Genomic DNA, 12,744 nt, shown 5'->3' with positions numbered 1-12,744 from the left:
AGTTGTTCATTGTTAGTTCATTGTTAATTCACAGTGCATTAACTAATGTGAACAAGCACAACTTTTGATTTTAATAATGCATTAATAAATGTTGAAATGAACATGAACTAAGATTAATAAATGCTGTAGAAGTATTGTTCATGCTTAGTTCATGTTAACTAAAGTAGTTAACTAATGAACCTTATTGTAAAGTTACCAAAAAAACAATGGTGATCAGCAGCATGATGTGATTGTTTTAAAAAAACACTGTCACTGGGACAGTCCCCTTTCAAAATATATTAAAATATACACTTTAGGTACTAATATGTAATTTTAAAGTATTATGTACCTTTAGGTACTGATATAAACTATTTAGGGATAAGGTACAGAGATGTACCTTAGGGTTTCACTCCGCTGACAGCTTTGTACCTTTTTTGTGTATATTGAGTGTGTATGTGGTTATCCTGGGGGCAGTCCATTCACTAAACATTTCATTCTTGATGCATCAAGACCAATCCAGAACACAATGACAAACTGACAAAAAGAGAGACATTTTATTCTTTTTATTGATACACTACCTCAGAAGAGCCTATGCCGCACTGTGTTCCCTTTGAATAATTTCAAAAAGCACTGCAGTCTTAAAAATTACAAAATGTTAAATACAAAATGTACATGAAACGATAATACAAGGCTCCGTAAACATCAACTGAACCTGTACTTTTATTTTACAAACAATTCAAGCTACCCAAACGTTAGGAATGACATCCATTTCAAAGTATCAAAAATAGAGTTCTGGTGTTTGCATTGTCATCTGTCTGTAAAATGGGAACACATTGTTCGATCTTTGGTTTCTAGAGAATGAAAATAGGTGCTTATCTAGGGAACCTGCTTCATCCCAGAACTCCCCGTCCATAATATATATGTATATATATATATATATATATATATATTTTTTTTTTTTTTGCTTGTATTTTTGTCTTGATTCTCAAAAAACACTAAACCTAAATCAAACTCAAACCTTATGACACACATTCTCTAAAATTGCATTTTAACACAAGTTAAGGCTTTCCTACCGTATATTTGATAGTTTAAATTAAATAGTCAAAGTGGCATTGAAAACACCTGTCACTATATGTAAGGGTTTACATACAACAAAATATATATACTTACTGTATAGATGCAAGACTAACAAACAAACCTGCTATTTGTATGTTTGAAAATGTCACCCCATCATATTGTCTGTCCTTGCATAGCCTAATGTATCAGTGTGCTTTTACACCATTCAAATTCAAAGAGCTTTTTTAAGATACAAAACAAATCTCTTCAATTCACTGGATACAAACTGACATAAGCGCATACGCACAAAACCGTTAAGACGCTTGCTTTGTGCATGAACAGACATCTTGACAAACGGAACTCTTGTCTGGCGTACTACTCTACGAAGAAGCATCTTTACAGCATCTAGTCTAGAGGCATCAAGGTTTGCTTTCCTTTTTTTGTATTATTATTTTTTACAAAGGCTGAAGGCAGGTTTATAGTGCATAGCATATATATATATATATTTTTTTTTTGTCTTTTTCAAACATAATTAACAGTCATGGTTACAGCTATATGTCTCAAAGACTGAAAAACAATAGAAAAAAACAAAACAAGTGTCTTAATCGAATTGTGCCAGTTTTCATAGGAAAATTTAAAGGCAAAATTTAAGGCAAGGAGCCAATAGAAACTCAAAGAATTGTTTGCTTCAAACGGTATCTGCTCTGGCAGTGTCCGTCCTCTGTGTCTGACCCAGTGAGTGAAGTACAGAGGAAACTTGCTCACTCCACTGTTTTTTGTCCACACAGAGAACTAATTGCGAGCAAAAATGAGCACTATCATCGTCTAAGATGGACTGAGGGGTTTGGAAGCTGGTTTGGATTTGAACCTTTTTGCCCCAGAATGCAGCGGGGATACAAACCCGAGAGCGGCTTCCAAGTCATTCTATAGTAAGACATGTTGATTGTCAGGATGCAACCTTTTAAAAAAAATACAAATCAATCAATTAAATATAGTTATTTCCCTGACATCAAACCTGCAATGTTTTTTTTTTTAACTGTCCAATGCAATTGTTTATGCATAACCATTTCTCTAATCAAAGGCACAAAGCGAGTCTCAGCATAGTCAACATATTATTGTCTTTGAGTTCAATGCACATGAAGCCCATATATATATATATATATATATATATATATATATACATGAGCTTTATTATCTCCAGACCTTTTGGTCTACGGTCATGAGTTCATCTTCCCATGCAACTATAAACAAAACATGTATGCTATCTTTAGAGTCCGAGAACAATTCTTTTGACTTTTAAAGCAAAGAACAGTGAAAGTAAGATTCAACACGATTCACAGCACTCCAGAACAAAAGATGAAGCTCAGCTACTTTCTAAGTATAAAATACTCACACTGGATTCAACCGTGTCATCCTCCTCCTCAAAAAAAACAACAAAACAAACTAATATATAGGTATATTGTTAGCAGAAAGCTTGTTCACAATCACAGCTACTACATAAGGCATTTGTTCAACCTGAATAGGAAATGGGCCAATCATTAAACAGATTATCTACAGCTCAGAAAGGTCACTAGACATGTGGAATGTTGCATGTTATTACTACAGACTCAGTGCTGCGCCCGAGAGCCCGTCCACTAGGGGGCAGCACTGGGAGAATTGTCAGAGAAAAAGGCGGGAGATTTCGCTGGTAAGGCGGCGTGCGTGACTTGGCCTCTATCAGGCTTCAAGCACCCCTCAACTATCCCACTAAAGTGACTGTAGAACTGCTGCTGTGCACTGCATATTCCGGTCAGGGATGAGGGTGCTCGACTGCATAGCTAGCCAATCCGAGCTACAGATAATAATACATCATGCTGTCAGAGAGCCCTGAATTATTGGTTTCATTTCCAGGAGAACACCACAAATCCAAATTTACTCCCACTCAACCACGCCTGTGTATGTGTATATGTACAGTACACCTGATTTTGTGTGCATGCGTACAGTATATAACCCCAACTCTCCCGGCTGTTATCGTTTACAGCCAAAGCTGTGTTTGTGAATCTAGAGGAAGCAATGATTGTCGCTCAAATTGCTTCTGGATCTACATTAGGAAGGGCTGTTTTTGGACTATGGGGCAGACGCTGGCTTTGGGTGGAATCTCGTTGCCCGGCTCTGGAGTCCTGGGAAGACTGTCTGAGAGTCTGACGGGTGTGTTGTGGGCTAGGATTGACTGTGTGCAGCTGGCGAGCCCCCATGAGCCTCTGGGGCCTGAGACATGTCTCTGCCTATGATCTCATTCACTGAAACACACAAAAAGAGACATTATTTAGATTATTTAGGAGAAGATATTATTTCAAGGACTGGTATACTGTTCAAAAGACGTCTCTCCAGCCCACTTATTTGACCAAAAATACCACAAAATCAGTAATTCTGTCAAATATTAAAACAATGTAAAATAAATTTTTTTTTTATTGATTATATTTTATATTGTAGTGTATTCCTGTGATGGCAAAGCTGATTTCTCAGCAGCACATGACCACAGTCTTTAGCTTTGTGGAACATTTTTTTTCAGGATACTTAGATGAGCACAAAGTTCAGAAGAACAGTATTTATATGAAATTGCGGTCCCCAAACTTTAGTGTGAACGTTCATATTGAGCGTTTTAAAAATCAGTTCCTGTATATAACCATAGAAGGGCAGTGTTGAGCTGTGTAAAGTCGAGTACAGACATCATCCTCTAGGGCTGCTGGAAATAAAAGACAGATAGAAGAGGATATAAAATAAAATAAAAAAACTTTGGTATGTGCCCACTTAGGAAAAAAAGTGTGCGTCTGTGAGCGTGAGGATGTAAATTCTGACAGCAGCAGTCTTATTAAGATGACCACAACACAGGCTATAAAAGCATCCTCCGCTGCTTTAACTGCGAGGCTTTGGTGAAGGCAGTTGCATCAGTTCATTATGAGTTTAATGGCCTTTGACTACATTTCCTTTAGCCTGTTGGCTTGGGCTTTTAGAGCACTATGAAAGGCCTGTATAAAACTGATCCTTTGTTAAAACACATGTTCTATATCCCAGAAGGCAACAGAGCAAGTGTGGTAATTACTTTAGCAGGCCGGGAGTCTGATGTTAAGCAAGCAGCCAAACTTTTTTAACAGGTCGTCCCAGCAGGGTTCTGATTAATGCTGTGAAAATATGACTGTTTCTTCACATGCTCAATTGGATAGTGGATGTTCTCAGCAATATAGCAAGTGCGACGATATTGCTGGCATGACAAAACCAGTCAACGGCAACCATAATACAAAAGTTCATCCTATAAAAAAAGCAACAGCGAGAGAGAACTAGGGCAAAGACGGTTCCTCACTTTCTGGAAAAAAATGATTGTTCCTTAGGAGAGATGGAGGGTTTTGACACACACTCACCATAACATTCAATCACCAGGTTTCCAAGCTTGTCATCGGAGTAAGAAACCACATCTATAAAAGGTGATGACAAATCAGAGGGAAAAGCTGAGAAGCAGATGAACAGGTCGAAGGGGGTTGAAGGGGGCCCCAGGTATTTTTCAGACAGGTACCTGCTGCTGCAAGTGAGTTAATAAATCCCCGCATTCCTCATCCAGACAACACATGACTGACTGGGATGGTCTACATTTTCCAACAGAACAAAAAAAAATGAGAGCCAAGTCAAACTGAACAAATGTGTCGCTCTATTCCTTACACAGGATTAAAGCAAAGCTTTTTTTTAAACCAGCATCAGTAGACGTATATGATGTCATATACAGTAATTTGTTAACAAGACATCAAAAGCCAGAGAGCTGGACTTAGTGCTAAAAAAAGCATTAAAGGTAAATGAAAGAATACGTGTTTAAATAAGAAATATGGCAGAGAGTGTTATCAAAAAGTGGCAGAACACCATATAAAGGATTGTGCTGATCCGCTCTAAATCTAATTAATGAGCATCTCTTATTATATTCACTCAGTGGGATGAATATTTAAAGCAGTTGTGGAGTGCTCGAGTCGCACTGTGTATGTAACGCTACTGATGTTTGTGATGGTTTAAACACGGCTCTTTGGTGTTTAGAAAAATCGAAACGTCACAAGAACTAACTATAGCACTGCTGTATTATAATCATTCAGGTTAAGTGTGCCATATTTGCATAAGTTATTGTAGTTACTTGTTTAATGTAGATTATACCATTTGATTCTTTGTGTGCAGTGTCTATTTTTTCTATTATTTATGTTTATTAGGTTTATGTTTTTTCTTTGTGTACATTTTGTTAGCCTCAGTGTTTTGACTGTTATAGTCAACGTTTAGAGTTGTTTTAGTACATTTCTTATGTGGTTAATGTTATTTGTGATGGTTTTGTGTGCAAAAGTTGCATGTTTGAGTGTGTGTGTGTGTGTGAGAGTGTATGTGTGTGTTGTTTCAAATGCCCAGCCGCTGTCACAGATCATCCTGTTGGCGTAGGCGGCTCTTCCTCTTGCATGAACACACTTCACACATGCAGACCTGCTCTGGGCTGATTGTGAGTTTTGCTTGCAATTGTGAGTTTTGCTTGCGCTGTCTGCCTCTCACGCCGCACAAACAATCACACACACACACACACACACACACACACACACACACACACACACACACACTGCACAACCTCACACACATTGTAGAAAAATGATACAACTTACAAAACATATTGAGTAAATGTAAATGGCAGCACCTCCTGCACACTTTATATGACAATTTGCAATTCTCAAAGGTGTTCAAGATTGGATGAACTTAATTTGATATTTGAAACAAAATAAATGAATTAAAAGTATGTGTGTATGTATGTGTGTGTGTGTGTGTGTGTGTGTGTGTAATACTTTATTTATTTGTTTTGTAGTACAACATTTAAAACTCCAGTAAACAAATGTAAAAATTAATTAATTAAAAATACCAGACTTTTGCAGGAATGTGAAATAATAAACCAATGAAATAATACATATTAAGAATAAATGAAGAAAGGCTACAAGCAAAAATGGTTTGATTCAGCTACTGGCATGGAGCATTAAAAATGCACACTTTAACATCTGGTAAAGAGAAAAACAAGCAAACAGCAAATTAAAAAATAAAATGTATGCCAGTATTTGTAGCACAGCACAGTCGGTCAATAAATACAGACAGCTATTTAATCAGCGTCTGTGGTGTGCCTGTGGTATTGGCAGATTTTTAAGGGTGCCGAATTTTTGAAAAGACTAATACGTCGTCTGCCACAGTATTTACTCTACTTTGAAGAGGACTTTCTTATTTTAAAATGTTATTTTCCTGTCGTCTACTGGACTAAAAGCTTTCTTTTCTCACTTTTTCCATTTTTGTGTGACACAAAAACACACTGTAGCACATTCACTCAAGCACACAAATACATGCTGCAGGTTCAATGCTTTTAAACGGGTCTAAACGTTGAACAAAGAGGGTACGCAAGTCACCTCAGGACAGCCAGAACTCTGAGTGTATAAAACTCATAAGTGGTTCTATTCATATTATAGTCGCTAACTGTACAAACTACAAAGTACAAATCTCACCAATATATTAAGGGAGTGAGTGTTTAAATGGGAGCTCTGTAGATATTAGCGATGCATCTGACTCAGTTAAATACGGGAAGTTACTGTGCAATATATCGCAATATAGCAGCAACTGACTTGAGAGGTTTCAACATCATCTTTCCCCACATGTAAGAAAGCATGATTCATCTCGATCTCGCATAACGCTAGAGAGTCTCAGCGCAGTCTCTAAACAAGGGATCCTCTTTGGATGAGTGGAAGGGGCCATCCCTTATTAACATATAATACACAGGGTCTGAGGCTGAGAGCTCACCGACAGCAAGACTTTGAGCTGGGGTAAATGATATTGTTTGACGGTGCTGCCCCGAGACTGAATCACCAGACTAACCACTGCACAGGCTGACCGTTAAAAGAGGCATCAGTTGAGATGGGCTGTCATAACTGCTTACTGGGACAAATATTTTCTTACAGGAACTTACAGGAAATACTTTTAGACATTTATAACCAACATTTGGTTCCACACTAGCTAGCCTTACTAAGTGACAACTGAATTTAAGCTGAACTTGCAAACCTGTTGTTACTCATTCTGGGATATTTTTATGCTGTAACTTAGATGTCCATTTAAGCTGCTAAATTTTGAAAATAACAAAACTGTAGTGGTTAAAAATGATGTAGTGCCAATGTTCTATGAAACATGATTCCATTGTAGTTGACATCCTGATGATATATAGGCTATATTTTTCTATTTTGAAAGCAGCGAATGTGTTGTGTTATGATGGAAAGTATTATACTAGGTAAGACTGACCTCATCAGCCAGAGCAACTGATAGCGAACACCCATTTCCATTTAGGAAAGAGAAAAAAATAAGTCAGATGTTTAAATGAACTGATCTGTAGCTTCAAAAATACAGTGTGAAATGTGAAATCTAGTGCATGTTTAGAACATGGGCAATGCGAGGGTGATCTCTTTGTTTACTTTTTCATTTACGTTCCCCTTAACCCCTTATAACCTTGGCAGCGGTATACAGAAAACTAAACGGCAAATCTCACTTTTTAAAACAACTCGCAAAAAAGAACGAGAGACAAAAAGTGTGTGAGAAAGCACAGGGGAGCAGTCAGTTTAATCTGTGAATCATATTGTGGATTCCCCATCTAAAGAGTCAGTGATTCATCCCCATTTTCTTTGACCAGAGGCCTCAGCAACCTCTTTAACATGTTTAGTCACTGGCTTTAACAATCAGTACAGTGTAGCCATGTGGCAAAACAGCAATACAGGTGCCATAAAAAAATCAATTGTTCTGTTTTATTTTGTCTGACCCATGAATTTTTCCAATTAGGGATTTTTTTTATTTTTTATTTAGAAGAAGGAGTTGAAGTGAGTTTGAAAATGAAAACAGTAGATTACTCAGGTGAATTAAATAAAATGTTCCTAACGAAAGTTGAGTAGCAGTGCATTTTTACAACAAAAATGACAAGATCAAACCACAAAGTGCATACACAGCCACATTCTTAGCACAATTATTCTGGCCTCCCTCCTCCACTCGAATCTTTTTGTTCTATAACCAGATTCAAAAAGGAACTCTGAATCAATTTAAACAAATCAACTCACAAATGAGGACACAAGCAATTGAACAAAAAGGAGCAAACAATAATACTGAACTTAATCTTAAAGGGATAGTTCATCCCAAAATAAAAATGCTGTCATCATTTACTCTCTTTACCTCTTTTTTCTTCAGTGGAACAAGAAGATATTTTAAAGAATGTTGGTAGCGAAACAAATAACATGGAGTTTTGGGGAAAAACTATCCCTGTAACAAGAGTAAACCAGAGTAGTACAGAAACGAAAAATAAAATAAATAAATAAATAAAACCGAGAGAGAGAGAGAGAGAGAAAAAAAAACACAGATTTTTCCCACCACCCAAAATAAACATATAATAAGATGAAAATGCCATGCCAGAGAACAAACAAGTCTGAACTGGAGTTTCCTGGTCAGAGAGTGTATGTACCCTTGTCACAATAATTCCCAAGAATCTTTGCATCTCCGCTGCCAAACACCACAGCAATGCAAACTGGACTGACCACAACGCCGCTGTCTGCCTGCGCCAGGACCTCAAAATGATATTCCCGACACCGTAATTGTACGGAAAGATGACACAAAACCAGGTTTCCATTGGTTTTAGAAGAGTTCTCTGATTGTGTTTAATGAGCAGCTTTGGGCCCAGATCTGTGTTTTTTCCCTTCCACTCTCTCTTTTTCCCTCAGAGATGAGAGGAGTTGTGTTATTAATTTGACACAGTGATTTACCACTGGCTAAAGACTACAGACCTGGAATATGTTACATGTTGAAGTTTCCGTACCCACAACGGAAAGCGGGAAACGGACACAAACAGACGGTTGAAGGCAGAACATTAAATGAGGATATATGCTATAAGGTGTAGTACAGAAAACAGACTTATTATCATATCATTGACAAATGTGATTGTTACTTTGGTGAATTCCAAACGTTAAAACTAGGGATAAACCGATACCACTTTTTTCAGTTCTCGCCCGATACCGATACTTTTATTTTTGTTACTTGCCGATACCGAGTACCGATACTGATCTTTTTATTGCATTTGTAAATTTTTTTAATATTGGGAACAGAAACCAAAAGGGTATGTATAATGTTAGTTGGTTAACTTCATTTATCAAATAGATACAGTCAAACCAAAATGTATTCAGACACCTTCAACATTTCTCACATTATCACAGTTTATTCACTATAGTTTAGAAAATGGTAATAAAATATGACAAGAACTCAGAGTTAAACTGTGTCAGAACAAATTAATCTTGATAATGTTAGATCATTTTGATAGAAAGGTATGTAATAGATTACAATCAACCAAAAATTATTCAGACAGCTGTTAGTATGACAGTATTTACACAACTATCAATACTTAGTCGGGCAACCCTTAGCCTTAATGATAGCCTGTAGTCTCCTGGGCATGCTGTCATCCAGCTTCATGCAAACCTCAACTTCAATGTTTTTCCCAGACTCGGTCTGAATAATTTTTAGACCCAAATTTGTATCAATTTTACTGGTAGCCCACTGTATGAAGAATTTTTGGGTATGATTGGTCACAGTTTACTTTATTTTGCTGTCCTCACTTACATAAATAAACTATAGTTTCCTGCACCCACTAGTAAAAAAATATAAAAAATGATATCTGTTCTCTGAATAATTTTTGGTTTGACTGTATATCCTTCGGTTATTTTCATACTTAATTATGCCCATTAAAATGTATTTTACAAGTTTTTGTTACTTTCACTGTTAATTTGTTTTTGCTCTGTGGTACATCAGCTTTAATTTAATAGCATTAGAGCTGCTCCATTGCAGCGGCTCAGTACTGTAATCACGTGCTTTGCTGTAATAATGCAGGGAACCACTCCTAACTGTGATATTTTCAGAAAGAGAAGTCACGTTTTTTCATCTGAAACGTGCTGCGATTTATATTACAAAGCCACTCATATAATGCACAAACACTCAAGCAAGCAAAACACGCACAACGCGTGCACATATTTGTACTGGTGCAGCAGAATAGTGCAGCCTAGCACATTTCACACAAGCTGCTAGATTCACTTTCGCCAGAAAGTCATGTATGCCTAAGGTTGAAAATAGATGATGTTTATAGTGAATGCCCGTATAAATGGTCTTATTTTTACGATTTAGTTTTAATCCAAATGATGCGTGTGCTAAGTGATTGAACATGAAAGATCACACAACAGAATTGCGCTCTATCTCTCTCTCTCTATCTTTCTCTCGCTCTCTCTCTCCCCCTACCGTTAAGTAACTTGTGCATTGTTTTACTTACTTGTTTTTGACATATCCGACCGAACTACAAACTTTCCAGTGATGTCTGTGAGAAAGATATATTCACTCGACAACCTCGCGCATCTGCGCCGCCACACGCTCAATCCACTCAGCGTGATTTGTTTATCAGCTCGCGCACATCAGCTATCCAGGCGTTAATACTGAATGTTTAACATTATATTCATTGCATACATATACTTCGTAGTAGACATCCTTAACTCCTTTCTGCTGCCTGTTGTTGGTGTTTCTTTGTTTGAATATGGCGCTTAACATATGCTGTGTGGTATCGGCGTTTGGTATCGGGGCATTTTAACGAGAATGAGAACGAGTACAGGAGACCAGTATCGGCCCGATACCAATACCAGTATCGGTATCGGTGCATCCCTAATTAAAACTAACTATCATCCCTTGATAGAAACAGAGTGACACAAGATATAATCTCTAGGACACAAAGTAGAAACTGTGTGTGTGTGTGTACAGTATGACAGGGATACAAGACCCGAAGACAGCAGGCTTTGCCTATTATTAACCCAGATCAGTGCACTCACGCCGGGGTGGCAGCTGCACACAGACATCCACGAGAACAAAGGAGCACAAACACACGCCTGCATACACATCTCAAACACAGACCTTTGGGAGGACATTAATTAAACACAATTGACATGAAAAAGAGTGGAAAGAAGAGATGAGACGAGAAAAGAGACCAAGTCTCCTGTAAGTACTGACATACACTGCTCCTTCTGTTCAGCACGAGGGAACCAGTCCAAACTCATCAGGAAAATATGGCACCCAAGCTCCTTATGCTCATCTAACACACACAACACACATGCGTACAGCTCACTCAGCACATAAGCAGTCTACATTTAATCACGGATATCATGTTGAGAGATAAATGCAATGGTACAAGTAGATTACTCAAATTACAATGGTGTTTTAACCTTTGGTTTACATTTCCTATGTTCTAGTCCTTCTTTGACCTTTCTGTTTGATAGTGAGTGTGTTTGTGTCAATTCCCTGTTTTTTGTCTTCCATCTGTCAGTCTGTCTGTAGCCCCTCCCTAGCACCACCTGCAAAGAGTCTTTGACATCACCTGTGCCATCTGTTCACACACACAAACACACACCACCATCCGGACGATTCTTATTTGTCCATGAAATCTCAAAACAGTCCCAGCTTTCTACATAAATAAACTTTAATCCACCCAGTGGCAGCACCAGATCCACACAGACCTGGAATGAAAACAATTGGACCAGAATATCAAGTGGGATTCCCGCCTACTGCAAACTGCTAGTCAGCACTATTAAAACCAGTTTAACCCGAAACAAAACGGCTTTGGAAATGAAAACCAGTGAGATTTGTAAACAAACACTGGGTTTTACGCTAAACAATCATCTGCATTCACACAGAAAATCACACCTACCAGAATGCACTGCCACTGACAACCACTGAATTCTGCTGAAAAGTGATTCATCAAATGGAACTGTAGTATCTGGGGCCATAAAAGTGCCAGGAAAGTGTGATTAAGAACTGCAAAGTCTGAGTGATACATCAACTTATATTTAAATCTAGCGAAACTATCAGCCAGCTGCAGAACTCTTACAGTTAACCATGATGAGTGATTCGTGGCTCTTATGAACAGACATGAGAGAAAAGAGAGCAAGAAAAAATTTGTAAGTTTATATTTAAAAGCAATAAACAATAAGCATAATAATAATATGATACATATTTATTTTACTATATGGAATACAGTAAACAATCACGATGCATGCATAAATGAATGAATAAATTTAATTTTTTATATATTTATGAATTATTATTCAGGGATGCAAACTCATCATGGGTGAAAAAGGTGACAAAGACGAGCACCAAAAAATAAATAGAACCCTACATTTTTTTAACGGCCTTTACTATTTTTTTTTTTTAACTCTGCCAAAATCACTTTAAATGTTCACTTTCATTCATGAAGAAGACAGGAAAAAAATGGTCTCCTGGTGGAAAACAAAGACTTGAGATGAAAATGACATGAAATTACCATTATATCCAGTAGATGGCAGCAGAGGATCACTCATTAGCTCGGTTGCCATTTCAACTCCCTAGGTTTTTTCACGACTTGCTTTTGGATTTTTTATAAAATGACTATGAAGTATAGCAAGTGCAGGAAGCCACAAGAATGTAATTTAAGGATAAATAAATAAGCCCAGACACCAACAGGCTAGTAGGGTTAATTATTTAAATATTTAACTAGTTAACTACAAATTAAGTTAATTATTCATGGTATAATAATAATTAAATAATGCATTACATATTTTGTCATTTTTTAAAAATTGAATTTAAAAACAAAATTTT

Source organism: Sinocyclocheilus grahami, unplaced genomic scaffold, assembly GCF_001515645.1.
Source record: "Sinocyclocheilus grahami isolate Dianchi unplaced genomic scaffold, SAMN03320097.WGS_v1.1 scaffold358.1, whole genome shotgun sequence".
In the NCBI taxonomy this organism is placed as follows: domain Eukaryota; kingdom Metazoa; phylum Chordata; class Actinopteri; order Cypriniformes; family Cyprinidae; genus Sinocyclocheilus; species Sinocyclocheilus grahami.
This window is presented reverse-complemented; position numbering follows the sequence as displayed.